Source organism: Conger conger, chromosome 8, assembly GCF_963514075.1.
Source record: "Conger conger chromosome 8, fConCon1.1, whole genome shotgun sequence".
Classification (NCBI taxonomy): domain Eukaryota; kingdom Metazoa; phylum Chordata; class Actinopteri; order Anguilliformes; family Congridae; genus Conger; species Conger conger.
The window spans coordinates 35531896-35553310 of record NC_083767.1 but is presented as its reverse complement, the minus strand read 5'-3'; the positions used below and the strand labels follow the sequence as shown (position 1 = coordinate 35553310).

The 21415-nt window shown below is 41.9% G+C and overlaps 9 non-coding genes across 9 annotated transcripts; all 9 read left to right on the top strand.

Annotated features, from left to right (window-relative positions):
* The first annotated feature begins 519 nt into the window (after window positions 1–519).
* trnas-gcu (transfer RNA serine (anticodon GCU)) lies at window positions 520–601 on the top strand. The gene has a single exon. It is a non-coding gene; the product is annotated as a tRNA-Ser (tRNA).
* Window positions 602–1213: 612 nt separating this feature from the next.
* On the top strand, window positions 1214–1295 carry trnas-gcu (transfer RNA serine (anticodon GCU)). Its single transcript has one exon. It is a non-coding gene; the product is annotated as a tRNA-Ser (tRNA).
* A 2697-nt stretch (window positions 1296–3992) lies between these two features.
* On the top strand, window positions 3993–4074 carry trnas-gcu (transfer RNA serine (anticodon GCU)). The gene has a single exon. It is a non-coding gene; the product is annotated as a tRNA-Ser (tRNA).
* Window positions 4075–4686: 612 nt separating this feature from the next.
* Window positions 4687–4768, top strand: trnas-gcu (transfer RNA serine (anticodon GCU)). Its single transcript has one exon. It is a non-coding gene; the product is annotated as a tRNA-Ser (tRNA).
* A 612-nt stretch (window positions 4769–5380) lies between these two features.
* Window positions 5381–5462, top strand: trnas-gcu (transfer RNA serine (anticodon GCU)). The gene has a single exon. It is a non-coding gene; the product is annotated as a tRNA-Ser (tRNA).
* Window positions 5463–6077: 615 nt separating this feature from the next.
* trnas-gcu (transfer RNA serine (anticodon GCU)) lies at window positions 6078–6159 on the top strand. The gene has a single exon. It is a non-coding gene; the product is annotated as a tRNA-Ser (tRNA).
* A 615-nt stretch (window positions 6160–6774) lies between these two features.
* On the top strand, window positions 6775–6856 carry trnas-gcu (transfer RNA serine (anticodon GCU)). The gene has a single exon. It is a non-coding gene; the product is annotated as a tRNA-Ser (tRNA).
* A 615-nt stretch (window positions 6857–7471) lies between these two features.
* On the top strand, window positions 7472–7553 carry trnas-gcu (transfer RNA serine (anticodon GCU)). Its single transcript has one exon. It is a non-coding gene; the product is annotated as a tRNA-Ser (tRNA).
* A 1312-nt stretch (window positions 7554–8865) lies between these two features.
* On the top strand, window positions 8866–8947 carry trnas-gcu (transfer RNA serine (anticodon GCU)). The gene has a single exon. It is a non-coding gene; the product is annotated as a tRNA-Ser (tRNA).
* The last annotated feature ends 12468 nt before the right edge of the window (window positions 8948–21415 follow it).

Genomic DNA, 21415 nt, shown 5'->3' with positions numbered 1-21415 from the left:
CAATTGTCAGGAGCCTTTCTCTGGAGTGTTCTTCATTCACCTATGGAAGCCATTTCCTCTCCCAGCAAATACTGACATATTTGGGTTATCGATACTGTGAATTTCCAGGTCCTTTGTAAACAGCAGCAATTCAGTGATCTCATATTTACACTCATCGGTCCATACAACCTTATTCCACACCTCAGATATCCTGTTTTCGTGTACCAGTGCAAGTTTTCTTTTTAGCTGTTCATATCCTCTTCTACGTAGTGGCTTTTTGTCTGCCAGACATCAGCTTAGACCTACATGACTGAGTTGCCTTTTCACAGCGCAAAGACAGACAAAAACACCTGTGCATTTCTTCAGATCTGAAGCACGAGAACTAGATTTTTTCCTTTTCATTGAACATACATTATTCATAGTTTATTTGAAATGATGATAGTTTTGCTGGTCTACCTGTTCTTCATTGGTTGCTTTGAGTCCCAGTTTCTTTGAATCTTGTAATAATCTTTCATACTACAGTGTATTTCAGCGGTCTAAGACGAGGTGGCTGAGTGGTTAAGGCGATGGACTGCTAATCCATTGTGCTCTGCACGCGTGGGTTCGAATCCCATCCTCGTCGAACTGGAGCTTTTGGGTTCCATGGAGCTTGATGTATGTTTGAGGTGAACGCCACCCAATCCAGGCTTTCATTCGTACCCTCATCTGGTGAAAACAATTGTCAGGAGCCTTTCTCTGGAGTGTTCTTCATTCACCTATGGAAGCCATTTCCTCTCCCAGCAAATACTGATATATTTGGGTTATCGATACTGTGAATTTCCAGGTCCTTTGTAAACAGCAGCAATTCAGTGATCTCATATTTACACTCATCGGTCCATACAACCTTATTCCACACCTCAGATATCCTGTTTTCGTGTACCAGTGCAAGTTTTCTTTTTAGCTGTTCATATCCTCTTCTACGTAGTGGCTTTTTGTCTGCCACACATCAGCTTAGACCTACATGACTGAGTTGCCTTTTCACAGCGCAAAGACAGACAAAAACACCTGTGCATTTCTTCAGATCTGAAGCACGAGAACTAGATTTTTTTCTTTTCATTGAACATACATTATTCATAGTTTATTTGAAATGATGATAGTTTTGCTGGTCTACCTGTTCTTCATTGGTTGCTTTGAGTCCCAGTTTCTTTGAATCTTGTAATAATCTTTCATACTACAGTGTATTTCAGCGGTCTAAGACGAGGTGGCCGAGTGGTTAAGGCGATGGACTGCTAATCCATTGTGCTCTGCACGCGTGGGTTCGAATCCCATCCTCGTCGAACTGGAGCTTTTGGGTTCCCTGGAGCTTGATGTATGTTTGAGGTGAACGCCACCCAATCCAGGCTTTCATTCGTACCCTCATCTGGTGAAAACAATTGTCAGGAGCCTTTCTCTGGAGTGTTCTTCATTCACCTATGGAAGCCATTTCCTCTCCCAGCAAATACTGACATATTTGGGTTATCGATACTGTGAATTTCCAGGTCCTTTGTAAACAGCAGCAATTCAGTGATCTCATATTTACACTCATCGGTCCATACAACCTTATTCCACACCTCAGATATCCTGTTTTCGTGTACCAGTGCAAGTTTTCTTTTTAGCTGTTCATATCCTCTTCTACGTAGTGGCTTTTTGTCTGTCAGACATCACCTTAGACCTACATGATTTAGTTGCCTTTTCACAGCGCAAAGACAGACAGAAACACCTGTGTATTTCTTCAGATCTGAAGCACGAGAAGAACTAGATTTTTTCCTTTTCACTGAACATACATTATTCATAGTTTATTTGAAATGATAATAGTTTTGTTGGTCTACCTGTTCTTCATTGGATGCTTTGAGTCCCAGTTTCTTTGAATCTTGTAATAATCTTTCATACTACAGTGTATTTCTGCGGTCTAAGACGAGGTGGCCGAGTGGTTAAGGCGATGGACTGCTAATCCATTGTGCTCTGCATGCATGGGTTCGAATCCCAACCTCGTCGAATTAGAGCTTTTGGGTTCCATGGAGCTTGATGTATGTCTAACGTGAACGCGACCCAATCCAGGCTTTCATTCGTACCCTCATCTGGTGAAAACAATTGTCAGGAGCCTTTCTCTGGAGTGTTCTTCATTCACCTATGGAAGCCATTTCCTCTCCCAGCAAATACTGATATATTTGGGTTATCGATACTGTGAATTTCCAGGTCCTTTGTAAACAGCAGCAATTCAGTGATCTCATATTTACACTCATCGGTCCATACAACCTTATTCCACACCTCAGATATCCTGTTTTCGTGTACCAGTGCAAGTTTTCTTTTTAGCTGTTCATATCCTCTTCTACGTAGTGGCTTTTTGTCTGCCAGACATCAGCTTAGACCTACATGACTGAGTTGCCTTTTCACAGCGCAAAGACAGACAAAAACACCTGTGCATTTCTTCAGATCTGAAGCACGAGAACTAGATTTTTTCCTTTTCATTGAACATACATTATTCATAGTTTTTTTGAAATGATGATAGTTTTGCTGGTCAACCTGTTCTTCATTGGTTGCTTTGAGTCCCAGTTTCTTTGAATCTTGTAATAATCTCTCATACTACAGTGTATTTCAGCGGTCTAAGACGAGGTGGCAGAGTGGTTAAGGCGATGGACTGCTAATCCATTGTGATCTGCACGCGTGAGTTCGAATCCCATCCTTGTCGAACTGGAGGTTTTGGGTTCCATGGAGCTTGATGTATGTTTGAGGTGAACGCCACCCAATCCAGGCTTTCATTCGTACCCTCATCTGGTGAAAACAATTGTCAGGAGCCTTTCTCTGGAGTGTTCTTCATTCACCTATGGAAGCCATTTCCTCTCCCAGCAAATACTGATATATTTGGGTTATCGATACTGTGAATTTCCAGGTCCTTTTTAAACAGCAGCAATTCAGTGATCTCATATTTACACTCATCGGTCCATACAACCTTATTCCACACCTCAGATATCCTGTTTTCGTGTACCAGTGCAAGTTTTCTTTTTAGCTGTTCATATCCTCTTCTACGTAGTGGCTTTTTGTCTGCCAGACATCACCTTAGACCTACATGACTGAGTTGCCTTTTCACAGCGCAAAGACAGACAAAAACACCTGTGCATTTCTTCAGATCTGAAGCACGAGAACTAGATTTTTTCCTTTTCATTGAACATACATTATTCATAGTTTATTTGAAATGATGATAGTTTTGCTGGTCTACCTGTTCTTCATTGGTTGCTTTGAGTCCCAGTTTCTTTGAATCTTGTAATAATCTTTCATACTACAGTGCATGTCAGCGATCGAAGACGAGGTGGCCGAGTGGTTAAGGCGATGGGCTGCTAATCCATTGTGCCCTGCACGTGTGGGTTCGAATCCCATCCTCGTCGAACTGGAGCTTTTGGGTTCCATGGAGCTTGATGTATGTTTGAGGTGAACGCCACCCAATCCAGGCTTTCATTCGTACCCTCATCTGGTGAAAACAATTGTCAGGAGCCTTTCTCTGGAGTGTTCTTCATTCACCTATGGAAGCCATTTCCTCTCCCAGCAAATACTGACATATTTGGGTTATCGATACTGTGAATTTCCAGGTCCTTTGTAAACAGCAGCAATTCAGTGATCTCATATTTACACTCATCGGTCCATACAACCTTATTCCACACCTCAGATATCCTGTTTTCGTGTACCAGTGCAAGTTTTCTTTTTAGCTGTTCATATCCTCTTCTACGTAGTGGCTTTTTGTCTGCCAGACATCAGCTTAGACCTACATGACTGAGTTGCCTTTTCACAGCGCAAAGACAGACAAAAACACCTGTGCATTTCTTCAGATCTGAAGCACGAGAACTAGATTTTTTCCTTTTCATTGAACATACATTATTCATAGTTTATTTGAAATGATGATAGTTTTGCTGGTCTACCTGTTCTTCATTGGTTGCTTTGAGTCCCAGTTTCTTTGAATCTTGTAATAATCTTTCATACTACAGTGCATTTCAGCGGTCTAAGACGAGGTGGCCGAGTGGTTAAGGCGATGGACTGCTAATCCATTGTGCTCTGCACGCGTGGGTTCGAATCCCATCCTCATCGAACTGGAGCTTTTGGGTTCCATGGAGCTTGATGTATGTTTGAGGTGAACGCCACCCAATCCAGGCTTTCATTCGTACCCTCATCTGGTGAAAACAATTGTCAGGAGCCTTTCTCTGGAGTGTTCTTCATTCACCTATGGAAGCCATTTCCTCTCCCAGAAAATACTGACATATTTGGGTTATCGATACTGTGAATTTCCAGGTCCTTTGTAAACAGCAGCAATTCAGTGATCTCATATTTACACTCATTGGTCCATACAACCTTATTCCACACCTCAGATATCCTGTTTTCGTGTACCAGTGCAAGTTTTCTTTTTAGCTGTTCATATCCTCTTCTACGTAGTGGCTTTTTGTCTGTCAGACATCATCTTAGACCTACATGATTGAGTTGCCTTTTCACAGCGCAAAGACAGACAGAAACACCTGTGTATTTCTTCAGATCTGAAGCACGAGAATTAGATTTTTTCCTTTTCATTGAACATACATTATTCATAGTTTATTTGAAATGATGATAGTTTTGCTGGTCTACCTGTTCTTCATTGGTTGCTTTGAGTCCCAGTTTCTTTGAATCTTGTAATAATCTTTCATACTACAGTGCATTTCAGCGGTCTAAGACGAGGTGGCCGAGTGGTTAAGGCGATGGACTGCTAATCCATTGTGCTCTGCACGCGTGGGTTCGGATCCCATCCTCGTCGAACTGCAGCATTTGGGTTCCATGGAGCTTGATGTATGTTTGAGGTGAACGCCACCCAATCCAGGCTTTCATTCGTACCCTCATCTGGTGAAAACAATTGTCAGGAGCCTTTCTCTGGAGTGTTCTTCATTCACCTATGGAAGCCATTTCCTCTCCCAGCAAATACTGATATATTTGAGTTATCGATACTGTGAATTTCCAGGTCCTTTGTAAACAGCAGCAATTCAGTGATCTCATATTTACACTCATCGGTCCATACAACCTTATTCCACACCTCAGATATCCTGTTTTCGTGTACCAGTGCAAGTTTTCTTTTTAGCTGTTCATATCCTCTTCTACGTAGTGGCTTTTTGTCTGTCAGACATCACCTTAGACCTACATGATTGAGTTGCCTTTTCACAGCGCAAAGACAGACAGAAACACCTGTGTATTTCTTCAGATCTGAAGCACGAGAACTAGATTTTTTCCTTTTCATTGAACATACATTATTCATAGTTTATTTGAAATGATGATAGTTTTGCTGGTCTACCTGTTCTTCATTGGTTGCTTTGAGTCCCAGTTTCTTTGAATCTTGTAATAATCTTTCATACTACAGTGTATTTCAGCGGTCTAAGACGAGGTGGCCGAGTGGTTAAGGCGATGGACTGCTAATCCATTGTGCTCTGCACGCGTGGGTTCGAATCCCATCCTCGTCGAACTGGAGCTTTTGGGTTCCATGGAGCTTGATGTATGTTTGAGGTGAACGCCACCCAATCCAGGCTTTCATTCGTACCCTCATCTGGTGAAAACAATTGTCAGGAGCCTTTCTCTGGAGTGTTCTTCATTCACCTATGGAAGCCATTTCCTCTCCCAGCAAATACTGATATATTTGGGTTATCGATACTGTGAATTTCCAGGTCCTTTGTAAACAGCAGCAATTCAGTGATCTCATATTTACACTCATCGGTCCATACAACCTTATTCCACACCTCAGATATCCTGTTTTCGTGTACCAGTGCAAGTTTTCTTTTTAGCTGTTCATATCCTCTTCTACGTAGTGGCTTTTTGTCTGTCAGACATCACCTTAGACCTACATGATTGAGTTGCCTTTTCACAGCGCAAAGACAGACAGAAACACCTGTGTATTTCTTCAGATCTGAAGCACGAGAAGAACTAGATTTTTTCCTTTTCACTGAACATACATTATTCATAGTTTATTTGAAATGATAATAGTTTTGTTGGTCTACCTGTTCTTCATTGGATGCTTTGAGTCCCAGTTTCTTTGAATCTTGTAATAATCTTTCATACTACAGTGTATTTCTGCGGTCTAAGACGAGGTGGCCGAGTGGTTAAGGCGATGGACTGCTAATCCATTGTGATCTGCACGCGTGGGTTCGAATCCCATCCTCGTCGAACTGGAGGTTCTGGGTTCCATGGAGCTTGATGTATGTTTGAGGTGAACGCCACCAAATCCAGGCTTTCATTCGTACCCTCATCTGGTGAAAACAATTGTCAGGAGCCTTTCTCTGGTGTGTTCTTCATTCACCTTTGGAAGCCATTTCCTCTCCCAGCAAGTACTGATATATTTGGGTTATCGATACTGTGAATTTCCAGGTCCTTTGTAAACAGCAGCAATTCAGTGATCTCATATTTACACTCATCGGTCCATGCAACCTTATTCCACACCTCAGATATCCTGTTTTCGTGTACCAGTGCAAGTTTTCTTTTTAGCTGTTCATATCCTCTTCTACGTAGTGGCTTTTTGTCTGTCAGACATCACCTTAGACCTACATGATTGAGTTGCCTTTTCACAGCGCAAAGACAGACAGAAACACCTGTGTATTTCTTCAGATCTGAAGCACGAGAAGAACTAGATTTTTTCCTTTTCACTGAACATACATTATTCATAGTTTATTTGAAATGATAATAGTTTTGTTGGTCTACCTGTTCTTCATTGGATGCTTTGAGTCCCAGTTTCTTTGAATCTTGTAATAATCTTTGATACTACAGTGTATTTCTGCGGTCTAAGACGAGGTGGCCGAGTGGTTAAGGCGATGGACTGCTAATCCATTGTGATCTGCACGCGTGGGTTCGAATCCCATCCTCGTCGAACTGGAGGTTCTGGGTTCCATGGAGCTTGATGTATGTTTGAGGTGAACGCCACCAAATCCAGGCTTTCATTCGTACCCTCATCTGGTGAAAACAATTGTCAGGAGCCTTTCTCTGGTGTGTTCTTCATTCACCTTTGGAAGCCATTTCCTCTCCCAGCAAGTACTGATATATTTGGGTTATCGATACTGTGAATTTCCAGGTCCTTTGTAAACAGCAGCAATTCAGTGATCTCATATTTACACTCATCGGTCCATGCAACCTTATTCCACACCTCAGATATCCTGTTTTCGTGTACCAGTGCAAGTTTTCTTTTTAGCTGTTCATATCCTCTTCTACGTAGTGGCTTTTTGTCTGTCAGACATCACCTTAGACCTACATGATTGAGTTCCCTTTTCACAGCGCAAAGACAGACAGAAACACCTGTGTATTTCTTCAGATCTGAAGCACGAGAAGAACTAGATTTTTTCCTTTTCACTGAACATACATTATTCATAGTTTATTTGAAATGATAATAGTTTTGTTGGTCTACCTGTTCTTCATTGGATGCTTTGAGTCCCAGTTTCTTTGAATCTTGTAATAATCTTTCATACTACAGTGTATTTCTGCGGTCTAAGACGAGGTGGCCGAGTGGTTAAGGCGATGGACTGCTAATCCATTGTGATCTGCACGCGTGGGTTCGAATCCCATCCTCGTCGAACTGGAGGTTCTGGGTTCCATGGAGCTTGATGTATGTTTGAGGTGAACGCCACCCAATCCAGGCTTTCATTCGTACCCTCATCTGGTGAAAACAATTGTCAGGAGCCTTTCTCTGGTGTGTTCTTCATTCACCTTTGGAAGCCATTTCCTCTCCCAGCAAGTACTGATATATTTGGGTTATCGATACTGTGAATTTCCAGGTCCTTTGTAAACAGCAGCAATTCAGTGATCTCATATTTACACTCATCGGTCCATACAACCTTATTCCACACCTCAGATATCCTGTTTTCGTGTACCAGTGCAAGTTTTCTTTTTAGCTGTTCATATCCTCTTCTACGTAATGGCTTTTTGTCTGCCAGACATCACCTTAGACCTATATGATTGAGTTGCCTTTTCACAGCGCAAAGATAGACAGAAACACCTGTGCATTTCTTCAGATCTGAAGAACGAGAGGAACTAGATTTTTTCCTTTTCATTGAACATACATTATTCATAGTTTATTTGAAATGATGATAGTTTTGCTGGTCTACCTGTTCTTCATTGGTTGCTTTGAGTCCCAGTTTCTTTGAATCTTGCAATAATCTTTCATACTCCAGTGAATTTCAGTGGTTTAGGACGAGGTGGTCGAATGCTTAAGGCGATGGACTGCTAATTCATTGTGCTCAGCACGCGTGGGTTCGAATCCCATCCTCGTCGAACTGGAGCTTTTGGGTTCCATGGAGCTTGATGTATGTTTGAGGTGAACGCCACCCAATCCAGGCTTTCATTCGTACCCTCATCTGGTGAAAACAATTGTCAGGAGCCTTTCTCTGGAGTGTTCTTCATTCACCTATGGAAGCCATTTCCTCTCCCAGCAAATACTGATATATTTGGGTTATCGATACTGTGAATTTCCAGGTGCTTTGTAACCAGCAGAAATTCAGTGATCTCATATTTACACTCATCGGTCCATACAACCTTATTCCACACCTCAGATATCCTGTTTTCGTGTACCAGTGCAAGTTTTATTTTTAGCTGTTCATATCCTCTTCTACGTAGTGGCTTTTTGTCTGCCAGACATCACCTTAGACCTACATGATTGAGTTGCCTTTTCACAGCGCAAAGACAGACAGAAACACCTGTGTATTTCTTCAGATCTGAAGCACGAGAAGAACTAGATTTTTTCCTTTTCACTGAACATACATTATTCATAGTTTATTTGAAATGATAATAGTTTTGTTGGTCTACCTGTTCTTCATTGGATGCTTTGAGTCCCAGTTTCTTTGAATCTTGTAATAATCTTTCATACTACAGTGTATTTCTGCGGTCTAAGACGAGGTGGCCGAGTGGTTAAGGCGATGGACTGCTAATCCATTGTGCTCTGCATGCATGGGTTCGAATCCCATCCTCGTCGAATTGGAGCTTTTGGGTTCCATGGAGCTTGATGTATGTCTAACGTGAACGCCACCCAATCCAGGCTTTCATTCGTACCCTCATCTGGTGAAAACAATTGTCAGGAGCCTTTCTCTGGAGTGTTCTTCATTCACCTATGGAAGCCATTTCCTCTCCCAGCAAATACTGATATATTTGGGTTATCGATACTGTGAATTTCCAGGTCCTTTGTAAACAGCAGCAATTCAGTGATCTCATATTTACACTCATCGGTCCATACAACCTTATTCCACACCTCAGATATCCTGTTTTCGTGTACCAGTGCAAGTTTTCTTTTTAGCTGTTCATATCCTCTTCTACGTAGTGGCTTTTTGTCTGCCACACATCAGCTTAGACCTACATGACTGAGTTGCCTTTTCACAGCGCAAAGACAGACAAAAACACCTGTGCATTTCTTAAGATCTGAAGCACGAGAACTAGATTTTTTCCTTTTCATTGAACATACATTATTCATAGTTTATTTGAAATGATGATAGTTTTGCTGGTCTACCTGTTCTTCATTGGTTGCTTTGAGTCCCAGTTTCTTTGAATCTTGTAATAATCTTTCATACTACAGTGTATTTCAGCGGTCTAAGACGAGGTGGCCGAGTGCTTAAGGCGATGGACTGCTAATCCATTGTGCTCTGCACGCGTGGGTTCGAATCCCATCCTCGTCGAACTGGAGCTTTTGGGTTCCATGGAGCTTGATGTATGTTTGAGGTGAACGCCACCCAATCCAGGCTTTCATTCGTACCCTCATCTGGTGAAAACAATTGTCAGGAGCCTTTCTCTGGAGTGTTCTTCATTCACCTATGGAAGCCATTTCCTCTCCCAGCAAATACTGATATATTTGGGTTATCGATACTGTGAATTTCCAGGTGCTTTGTAACCAGCAGAAATTCAGTGATCTCATATTTACACTCATCGGTCCATACAACCTTATTCCACACCTCAGATATCCTGTTTTCGTGTACCAGTGCAAGTTTTATTTTTAGCTGTTCATATCCTCTTCTACGTAGTGGCTTTTTGTCTGCCAGACATCACCTTAGACCTACATGATTGAGTTGCCTTTTCACAGCGCAAAGACAGACAGAAACACCTGTGTATTTCTTCAGATCTGAAGCACGAGAAGAACTAGATTTTTTCCTTTTCACTGAACATACATTATTCATAGTTTATTTGAAATGATAATAGTTTTGTTGGTCTACCTGTTCTTCATTGGATGCTTTGAGTCCCAGTTTCTTTGAATCTTGTAATAATCTTTCATACTACAGTGTATTTCTGCGGTCTAAGACGAGGTGGCCGAGTGGTTAAGGCGATGGACTGCTAATCCATTGTGCTCTGCATGCATAGGTTCGAATCCCATCCTCGTCGAATTGGAGCTTTTGGGTTCCATGGAGCTTGATGTATGTCTAACGTGAACGCCACCCAATCCAGGCTTTCATTCGTACCCTCATCTGGTGAAAACAATTGTCAGGAGCCTTTCTCTGGAGTGTTCTTCATTCACCTATGGAAGCCATTTCCTCTCCCAGCAAATACTGATATATTTGGGTTATCGATACTGTGAATTTCCAGGTCCTTTGTAAACAGCAGCAATTCAGTGATCTCATATTTACACTCATCGGTCCATACAACCTTATTCCACACCTCAGATATCCTGTTTTCGTGTACCAGTGCAAGTTTTCTTTTTAGCTGTTCATATCCTCTTCTACGTAGTGGCTTTTTGTCTGCCACACATCAGCTTAGACCTACATGACTGAGTTGCCTTTTCACAGCGCAAAGACAGACAAAAACACCTGTGCATTTCTTCAGATCTGAAGCACGAGAACTAGATTTTTTCCTCTTCATTGAAAATACATTATTCATAGTTTATTTGAAATTATGATAGTTTTGTTGGTCTACCTGTTCTTCATTGGTTGCTTTGAGTCCCAGTTTCTTTGAATCTTGTAATAATCTTTCATACTCCAGTGAATTTCAGTGGTTTTGGACGAGGTGGCCGAGTGGTTAAGGCGTTGGACTGCTAATCCATTGTGCACTGCACGCGTGTTTTTGAATCCTATCCTTGTCGAACTGGAGCTTTTCTGTTCCATGGAGCTTGATGTATGTTTGAGGTGAACGCCACCCAATCCAGGCTTTCATTCGTACCCTCATCTGGTGAAAACAATTGTCAGGAGCCTTTCTCTGGAGTGTTCTTCATTCACCTATGGAAGCCATTTCCTCTCCCAGCAAATACTGACATATTTGGGTTATCGATACTGTGAATTTCCAGGTCCTTTGTAAACAGCAGCAATTCAGTGATCTCATATTTACACTCATCGGTCCATACAACCTTATTCCACACCTCAGATATCCTGTTTTCGTGTACCAGTGCAAGTTTTCTTTTTAGCTGTTCATATCCTCTTCTACGTATTGGCTTTTTGTCTGCCAGACATCCCTTTAGACCTACATGACTGAGTTGCCTTTTCACAGCGCAAAGACAGACAGAAACACCTGTGCATTTCTTCAGATCTGAAGCACGAGAAGAACTAGATTTTTTCCTCTTCATTGAAAATACATTATTCATAGTTTATTTGAAATGATGATAGTTTTGTTGGTCTACCTGTTCTTCATTGGTTGCTTTGAGTCCCAGTTTCTTTGAATCTTGTAATAATCTTTCATACTCCAGTGAATTTCAGTGGTTTTGGACGAGGTGGCCAAGTGGTTAAGGCGTTGGACTGCTAATCCATTGTGCACTGCACGCGTGTTTTTGAATCCTATCCTTGTCGAACTGGAGCTTTTGTGTTCCATGGAGCTTGATGTATGTTTGAGGTGAACGCCACCCAATCCAGGCTTTCATTCGTACCCTCATCTGGTGAAAACAATTGTCAGGAGCCTTTCTCTGGAGTGTTCTTCATTCACCTATGGAAGCCATTTCCTCTCCCAGCAAATACTGACATATTTGGGTTATCGATACTGTGAATTTCCAGGTCCTTTGTAAACAGCAGCAATTCAGTGATCTCATATTTACACTCATCGGTCCATACAACCTTATTCCACACCTCAGATATCCTGTTTTCGTGTACCAGTGCAAGTTTTCTTTTTAGCTGTTCATATCCTCTTCTACGTAGTGGCTTTTTGTCTGCCAGACATCACCTTAGACCTACATGATTGAGTTGCCTTTTCAAAGCGCAAAGATAGACAGAAACACCTGTGCATTTCTTCAGATCTGAAGCACGAGAGGAACTAGATTTTTTCCTTTTCATTGAACATACATTATTCATAGTTTATTTGAAATGATGATAGTTTTGCTGGTCTACCTGTTCTTCATTGGTTGCTTTGAGTCCCAGTTTCTTTGAATCTTGCAATAATCTTTCATACTCCAGTGAATTTCAGTGGTTTAGGACGAGGTGGTCGAATGCTTAAGGCGATGGACTGCTAATCCATTGTGCTCTGCACGCATGGGTTCGAATCCCATCCTCGTCGAACTGGAGCTTTTGGGTTCCATGGAGCTTGATGTATGTTTGAGGTGAACGCCACCCAATCCAGGCTTTCATTCCTACCCTCATCTGGTGAAAACAATTCTCAGGAGCCTTTCTCTGGAGTGTTCTTCATTCACCTATGGAAGCCATTTCTTCTCCCAGCAAATACTGATATATTTGGGTTATCGATACTGTGAATTTCCAGGTCCTTTGTAAACAGCAGCAATTCAGTGATCTCATATTTACACTCATCGGTCCATACAACCTTATTCCACACCTCAGATATCCTGTTTTCGTGTACCAGTGCAAGTTTTCTTTTCAGCTGTTCATATCCTCTTCTACGTAGTGGCTTTTTGTCTGCCAGACGTCACCTTAGACCTACATGATTGAGTTGCCTTTTCAAAGCGCAAAGATAGACAGAAACACCTGTGCATTTCTTCAGATCTGAAGCACGAGAGGAACTAGATTTTTTCCTTTTCATTGAACATACATTATTCATAGTTTATTTGAAATGATGATAGTTTTGCTGGTCTACCTGTTCTTCATTGGTTGCTTTGAGTCCCAGTTTCTTTGAATCTTGCAATAATCTTTCATACTCCAGTGAATTTCAGTGGTTTAGGACGAGGTGGTCGAATGCTTAAGGCGATGGACTGCTAATCCATTGTGCTCTGCACGCGTGGGTTCGAATCCCATCCTCGTCGAACTGGAGCTTTTGGGTTCCATGGAGCTTGATGTATGTTTGAGGTGAACGCCACCCAATCCAGGCTTTCATTCCTACCCTCATCTGGTGAAAACAATTCTCAGGAGCCTTTCTCTGGAGTGTTCTTCATTCACCTATGGAAGCCATTTCCTCTCCCAGCAAATACTAATATATTTGGGTTATCGATACTGTGAATTTCCAGGTCCTTTGTAACCAGCAGAAATTCAGTGATCTCATATTTACACTCATCGGTCCATACAACCTTATTCCACACCTCAGATATCCTGTTTTCGTGTACCAGTGCAAGATTTCTTTTTAGCTGTTCATATCCTCTTCTACGTAGTGGCTTTTTGTCTGCCAGACATCACCTTAGACCTACATGATTGAGTTGCCTTTTCACAGCGCAAGGACAGACAGAAACATCTGTGCATTTCTTCAGATCTGAAGCACGAGAAGACCTAGATTTTTTCCTTTTCATTGAACATACATTATTCATAGTTTATTTGAAATGATAATTGTTTAGTTGGTCTACCTGTTCTTCATTGGTTGCTTTGAGTCCCAGTTTCTTTGAATTTGTAATAATCTTTCATACTCCAGTGAGTTTCAGCGGTTTCGCACGAGGTGGCCGAGTGGTTAAGGCGATGGACTGTTAATCCATTGTGCTCTGCACGCGTGTGTTTGAATCCTATCCTCGTCGAACTGGAGCTTTTGGGTTCCATGGACCTTGATGTATGTTTGAGATGAACGCCACCCAATCCAGGCTTTCATTCGTACCCTCATCTTGTGAAAACAATTGTCAGGAGCCTTTCTCTGGAGTGTTCTTCATTCACCTATGGAAGCCATTTCCTCCCCCAGCAAATACTGATATATTTGGGTTATCGATACTGTGAATTTCCAGGTCCTTTGTAAACAGCAGGAATTCAGTGATCTCATATTTACACTCATCGGTCCATACAACCTTATTCCACACCTCAGATATCCTGTTTTCGTGTACCAGTGCAAGTTTTCTTTTTAGCTGTTCATATCCTCTTCTACGTAGTGGCTTTTTGTCTGCCAGACATCACCTTAGACCTATATGATTGAGTTGCCTTTTCACAGCGCAAAGACAGACAGAAACACCTGTGCATTTCTTCAGATCTGAAGCACGAGAAGAACTAGATTTTTTCCTTTTCATTGAACATACATTATTCATAGTTTATTTGAAATGATGATTGTTTTGTTGGTCTACCTGTTCTTCATTGGTTGCTTTGAGTCCCAGTTTCTTTGAATCTTGTAATAATCTTTCATACTCCAGTGAATTTCAGTGGATTCGGACGAGGTGGCCGAGTGGTTAAGGCGATGGACTGCTAATCCATTGTGCACTGCACGCGTGTGTTTGAATCCTATCCTCGTCGAACTGGAGCTTTTGGGTTCCATGGAGCTTGATGTATGTTTGAGGTGAACGCCACCCAATCCAGGCTTTCATTCGTACCCTCATCTGGTGAAAACAATTGTCAGGAGCCTTTCTCTGGAGTGTTCTTCATTCACCTATGGAAGCCATTTCCTCTCCCAGCAAATACTAATATATTTGGGTTATCGATACTGTGAATTTCCAGGTCCTTTGTAACCAGCAGAAATTCAGTGATCTCATATTTACACTCATCGGTCCATACAACCTTATTCCACACCTCAGATATCCTGTTTTCGTGTACCAGTGCAAGTTTTCTTTTTAGCTGTTCATATCCTCTTCTACGTAGTGGCTTTTTGTCTGCCAGACATCAGCTTAGACCTACATGACTGAGTTGCCTTTTCACAGCGCAAAGACAGACAAAAACACCTGTGCATTTCTTCAGATCTGAAGCACGAGAACTAGATTTTTTCCTTTTCATTGAACATACATTATTCATAGTTTATTTGAAAGGATGATAGTTTTGCTGGTCTACCTGTTCTTCATTGGTTGCTTTGAGTCCCAGTTTCTTTGAATTTGTAATAATCTTTCATACTCCAGTGAGTTTCAGCGGTTTCGGACGAGGTGGCCGAGTGGTTAAGGCGATGGACTGCTAATCCATTGTGCTCTGCACGCGTGTGTTCGAATCCCATCCTTGTCGAACTGGAGCTTTTGGGTTCCATGGAGCTTGATGTATGTTTGAGGTGAACGCCACCCAATCCAGGCTTTCATTCGTACCCTCATCTGGTGAAAACAATTGTCAGGAGCCTTTCTCTGGAGTGTTCTTCATTCACCTATGGAAGCCATTTCCTCTCCCAGCAAATACTGATATATTTGAGTTATCGATACTGTGAATTTCCAGGTCCTTTGTAAACAGCAGCAATTCAGTGATCTCATATTTACAGTCATCGGTCCATACAACCTTATTCCACACCTCAGATATCCTGTTTTCGTGTACCAGTGCAAGTTTTCTTTTTAGCTGTTCATATCCTCTTCTACGTAGTGGCTTTTTGTCTGCCAGACATCACCTTAGACCTACATGATTGAGTTGCCTTTTCACAGCGCAAAGAGAGACAGAAACACCTGTGCATTTCTTCAGATCTGAAGCACGAGAGGAACTAGATTTTTTCCTTTTCATTGAACATACATTATTCATAGTTTATTTGAAAGGATGATAGTTTTGCTGGTCTACCTGTTCTTCATTGGTTGCTTTGAGTCCCAGTTTCTTTGAATTTGTAATAATCTTTCATACTCCAGTGAGTTTCAGCGGTTTCGGACGAGGTGGCCGAGTGGTTAAGGCGATGGACTGCTAATCCATTGTGCTCTGCACGCGTGTGTTCGAATCCCATCCTTGTCGAACTGGAGCTTTTGGGTTCCATGGACCTTGATGTATGTTTGAGGTGAACGCCACCCAATCCAGGCTTTCATTCGTACCCTCATCTGGTGAAAACAATTGTCTGGAGTGTTCTTCATTCACCTATGGAAGCCATTTCCTCTCCCAGCAAATACTGATATATTTGAGTTATCGATACTGTGAATTTCCAGGTCCTTTGTAAACAGCAGCAATTCAGTGATCTCATATTTACACTCATCGGTCCATACAACCTTATTCCACACCTCAGATATCCTGTTTTCGTGTACCAGTGCAAGTTTTCTTTTTAGCTGTTCATATCCTCTTCTACGTAGTGGCTTTTTGTCTGCCAGACATCAGCTTAGACCTACATGATTGAGTTGCCTTTTCACAGCGCAAAGACAGACAGAAACACCTGTGCATTTCTTCAGATCTGAAGCACGAGAAGAACTAGATTTTTTCCTTTTCATTGAACATACATTATTCATAGTTTATTTGAAATGATGATTGTTTAGTTGGTCTACCTGTTCTTCATTGGTTGCTTTGAGTCCAAGTTTCTTTGAATCTTGCAATAATCTTTCATACTCCTGGGAATTTCCGCGGTTTAGGACGAGGTGGCCGAGTGGTTAAGGCGACGGACTGCTAATCCATTGTGCTCTGCACGCGTGGGTTCGGATCCCATCCTCGTCGAACTGCAGCATTTGGGTTCCATGGAGCTTGATGTATGTTTGAGGTGAACGCCACCCAATCCAGGCTTTCATTCGTACCCTCATCTGGTGAAAACAATTGTCAGGAGCCTTTCTCTGGAGTGTTCTTCATTCACCTATGGAAGCCATTTCCTCTCCCAGCAAATACTGATATATTTGAGTTATCGATACTGTGAATTTCCAGGTCCTTTGTAAACAGCAGCAATTCAGTGATCTCATATTTACACTCATCGGTCCATACAACCTCATTCCACACCTCAGATATCCTGTTTTCGTGTACCAGTGCAAGTTTTCTTTTTAGCTGTTCATATCCTCTTCTACGTAGTGGCTTTTTGTCTGCCAGACATCACCTTAGACCTACATGATTGAGTTGCCTTTTCACAGCGCAAAGACAGACAGAAACACCTGTGCATTTCTTCAGATCTGAAGCACGAGAAGAACTAGATTTTTTCCTCTTCATTGAACATACATTATTCATAGTTTATTTGAAATGATGATAGTTTTGCTGGTCTACCTGTTCTTCATTGGTTGCTTTGAGTCCCAGTTTCTTTGAATCTTGTAATAATCTTTCATACTCCAGTGAATTTCAGTGGTTTCGGACGAGGTGGCCGAGTGGTTAAGGCGATGGACTGCTAATCCATTGTGCACTGCACGCGTGTGTTCGAATCCTATCCTCGTCTACCTTGAGCTTTTGGGTTCCATGGAGCTTGATGTATGTTTGAGGTGAACGCCACCCAATCCAGGCTTTCATTCGTACCCTCATCTGGTGAAAACAATTGTCAGGAGCCTTTCTCTGGAGTGTTCTTCATTCACCTATGGAAGCCATTTCCTCTCCCAGCAAATACTGATATATTTGGGTTATCGATACTGTGAATTTCCAGGTCCTTTGTAAACAGCAGCAATTCAGTGATCTCATATTTACACTCATCGGTCCATACAACCTTATTCCACACCTCAGATATCCTGTTTTCGTGTACCAGTGCAAGTTTTCTTTTTAGCTGTTCATATCCTCTTCTACGTAGTGGCTTTTTGTCTGCCAGACATCACCTTAGACCTACATGATTGAGTTGCCTTTTCACAGCGCAAAGATAGACAGAAACACCTGTGCATTTCTTCAGATCTGAAGCACGAGAGGAACTAGATTTTTTCCTTTTCATTGAACATACATTATTCATAGTTTATTTGAAAGGATTATAGTTTTGCTGGTCTACCTGTTCTTCATTGGTTGCTTTGAGTCCCAGTTTCTTTGAATTTGTAATAATCTTTCATACTCCAGTGAGTTTTAGTGGTTTCGGACGAGGTGGCCAAGTGGTTAAGGCGATGGACTGCTAATCCATTGTGCTCTGCACGTGTGTGTTCGAATCCCATCCTTGTCGAACTGGAGCTTTTGGGTTCCATGGACCTGGATGTATGTTTGAGGTGAACGCCACCCAATCCAGGCTTTCATTCGTACCCTCATCTGGTGAAAACAATTGTCAGGAGCCTTTCTCTGGAGTATGCTTCATTCACCTATGGAAGCCATTTCCTCTCCCAGCAAATACTGATATATTTGAGCTTTTCATATCCTCTTCTACGTACTGGCTTTTTGTCTGCCAGACATCACCTTAGACCTATATGATTGAGTTACCTTTTCACAGCACAAAGATAGACAGAAACACCTGTGTATTTCTTCAGATCTGAAGCACGAGAAGCATCCTCGTCGAACTGGAGTTTTTGGGTTCCATGGAGCTTTATGTATGTATGAAGTGAACGCCACCCAATCCAGGCTTTCATTCGTACACTCATCTGGTGAAAACAATTGTCAGGAGCCTTTCTCTGGAGTGTGCTTCCTTCAGTGATCAGTGATCAGTGCTTCGGTCCATACAACCTTATTCCACACCTCAGATATCCTGTTTTCGTGTACCAGTGCAAGTTTTCTTTTTAGCTGTTCATATCCTCTTCTACGTAGTGGCTTTTTGTCTGCCAGACATCACCTTAGACCTACATGATTGAGTTGCCTTTTCACAGCGCAAAGACAGACAGAAACACCTGTGCATTTCTTCAGATCTGAAGCACGAGAAGAACTAGATTTTTTCCTTTTCATTGAACATACATTATTCATAGTTTATTTGAAATGATGATAGTTTTGCTGGTCTACCTGTTCTTCATTGGTTGCTTTGAGTCCCAGTTTCTTTGAATCTTGCAATAATCTTTCATACTCCAGTGAATTTCAGTGGTTTAGGACGAGGTGGTCGAATGCTTAAGGCGATGGACTGCTAATCCATTGTGCTCTGCACGCGTGGGTTCGAATCCCATCCTCGTCGAACTGGAGCTTTTGGGTTCCATGGAGCTTGATGTATGTTTGAGGTGAACGCCACCCAATCCAGGCTTTCATTCCTACCCTCATCTGGTGAAAACAATTCTCAGGAGCCTTTCTCTGGAGTGTTCTTCATTCACCTATGGAAGCCATTTCCTCTCCCAGCAAATACTAATATATTTGGGTTATCGATACTGTGAATTTCCAGGTCCTTTGTAACCAGCAGAAATTCAGTGATCTCATATTTACACTCATCGGTCCATACAACCTTATTCCACACCTCAGATATCCTGTTTTCGTGTACCAGTGCAAGATTTCTTTTTAGCTGTTCATATCCTCTTCTACGTAGTGGCTTTTTGTCTGCCAGACATCACCTTAGACCTACATGATTGAGTTGCCTTTTCACAGCGCAAGGACAGACAGAAACATCTGTGCATTTCTTCAGATCTGAAGCACGAGAAGACCTAGATTTTTTCCTTTTCATTGAACATACATTATTCATAGTTTATTTGAAATGATAATTGTTTAGTTGGTCTACCTGTTCTTCATTGGTTGCTTTGAGTCCCAGTTTCTTTGAATTTGTAATAATCTTTCATACTCCAGTGAGTTTCAGCGGTTTCGCACGAGGTGGCCGAGTGGTTAAGGCGATGGACTGTTAATCCATTGTGCTCTGCACGCGTGTGTTTGAATCCTATCCTCGTCGAACTGGAGCTTTTGGGTTCCATGGACCGTGATGTATGTTTGAGATGAACGCCACCCAATCCAGGCTTTCATTCGTACCCTCATCTTGTGAAAACAATTGTCAGGAGCCTTTCTCTGGAGTGTTCTTCATTCACCTATGGAAGCCATTTCCTCCCCCAGCAAATACTGATATATTTGGGTTATCGATACTGTGAATTTCCAGGTCCTTTGTAAACAGCAGGAATTCAGTGATCTCATATTTACACTCATCGGTCCATACAACCTTATTCCACACCTCAGATATCCTGTTTTCGTGTACCAGTGCAAGTTTTCTTTTTAGCTGTTCATATCCTCTTCTACGTAGTGGCTTTTTGTCTGCCAGACATCACCTTAGACCTATATGATTGAGTTGCCTTTTCACAGCGCAAAGACAGACAGAAACACCTGTGCATTTCTTCAGATCTGAAGCACGAGAAGAACTAGATTTTTTCCTTTTCATTGAACATACATTATTCATAGTTTATTTGAAATGATGATTGTTTTGTTGGTCTACCTGTTCTTCATTGGTTGCTTTGAGTCCCAGTTTCTTTGAATCTTGTAATAATCTTTCATACTCCAGTGAATTTCAGTGGATTCGGACGAGGTGGCCGAGTGGTTAAGGCGATGGACTGCTAATCCATTGTGCACTGCACGCGTGTGTTTGAATCCTATCCTCGTCGAACTGGAGCTTTTGGGTTCCATGGAGCTTGATGTATGTTTGAGGTGAACGCCACCCAATCCAGGCTTTCATTCGTACCCTCATCTGGTGAAAACAATTGTCAGGAGCCTTTCTCTGGAGTGTTCTTCATTCACCTATGGAAGCCATTTCCTCTCCCAGCAAATACTAATATATTTGGGTTATCGATACTGTGAATTTCCAGGTCCTTTGTAACCAGCAGAAATTCAGTGATCTCATATTTACACTCATCGGTCCATACAACCTTATTCCACACCTCAGATATCCTGTTTTCGTGTACCAGTGCAAGTTTTCTTTTTAGCTGTTCATATCCTCTTCTACGTAGTGGCGTTTTGTCTGCCAGACATCAGCTTAGACCTACATGACTGAGTTGCCTTTTCACAGCGCAAAGACAGACAAAAACACCTGTGCATTTCTTCAGATCTGAAGCACGAGAACTAGATTTTTTCCTTTTCATTGAACATACATTATTCATAGTTTATTTGAAAGGATGATAGTTTTGCTGGTCTACCTGTTCTTCATTGGTTGCTTTGAGTCCCAGTTTCTTTGAATTTGTAATAATCTTTCATACTCCAGTGAGTTTCAGCGGTTTCGGACGAGGTGGCCGAGTGGTTAAGGCGATGGACTGCTAATCCATTGTGCTCTGCACGCGTGTGTTCGAATCCCATCCTTGTCGAACTGGAGCTTTTGGGTTCCATGGAGCTTGATGTATGTTTGAGGTGAACGCCACCCAATCCAGGCTTTCATTCGTACCCTCATCTGGTGAAAACAATTGTCAGGAGCCTTTCTCTGGAGTGTTCTTCATTCACCTATGGAAGCCATTTCCTCTCCCAGCAAATACTGATATATTTGAGTTATCGATACTGTGAATTTCCAGGTCCTTTGTAAACAGCAGCAATTCAGTGATCTCATATTTACAGTCATCGGTCCATACAACCTTATTCCACACCTCAGATATCCTGTTTTCGTGTACCAGTGCAAGTTTTCTTTTTAGCTGTTCATATCCTCTTCTACGTAGTGGCTTTTTGTCTGCCAGACATCACCTTAGACCTACATGATTGAGTTGCCTTTTCACAGCGCAAAGACAGACAGAAAC